Below are 433 nucleotides of genomic sequence, written 5' to 3' on the forward strand. Positions count from 1 at the left end.
GAGTCAACCTTGAGCCGGTGAGATTTGATCCGCTGATCTAGCACTCAGCTGTAGTAGTTACAAGTACTGCACTCTAACCACTGCGCCACCTCGGCTCGTAATTCCATTTGTGGCCGGCGGTCCCTTTCCTTTTCGCCAACCAATCCGCGGTTTTGGGGGCGCGGCCTCCATTCCCTTCCCCCTTGTCCAATCAAAAGCCGACCTCCCTTCTTCTCCGTGTTACGGTGCCTCTTCTTTTTTTTTTTTTTCCTCCCCGCCCCTCTCGCACGCGCTTGGTCCGCTGATTGGCGGAGGCGGTTGTCCCACCCAGCGGGTGAGGCGGCGGCGGCGGCGGCGGCGGCAACCGCAAGAGTCAAAAAGGCACGCGCGGCGGTTGGCCAATCGGGAGGCGCGAGATCCCGCGGTGGGCGGGGCCGCCTAGCCGAGAGGCGTG

This window comes from Pantherophis guttatus, chromosome 8 (assembly GCF_059756535.1).
Source record: "Pantherophis guttatus breed Tessera chromosome 8, ASM5975653v1, whole genome shotgun sequence".
Taxonomy (NCBI): Eukaryota; Metazoa; Chordata; class Lepidosauria; order Squamata; family Colubridae; genus Pantherophis; species Pantherophis guttatus.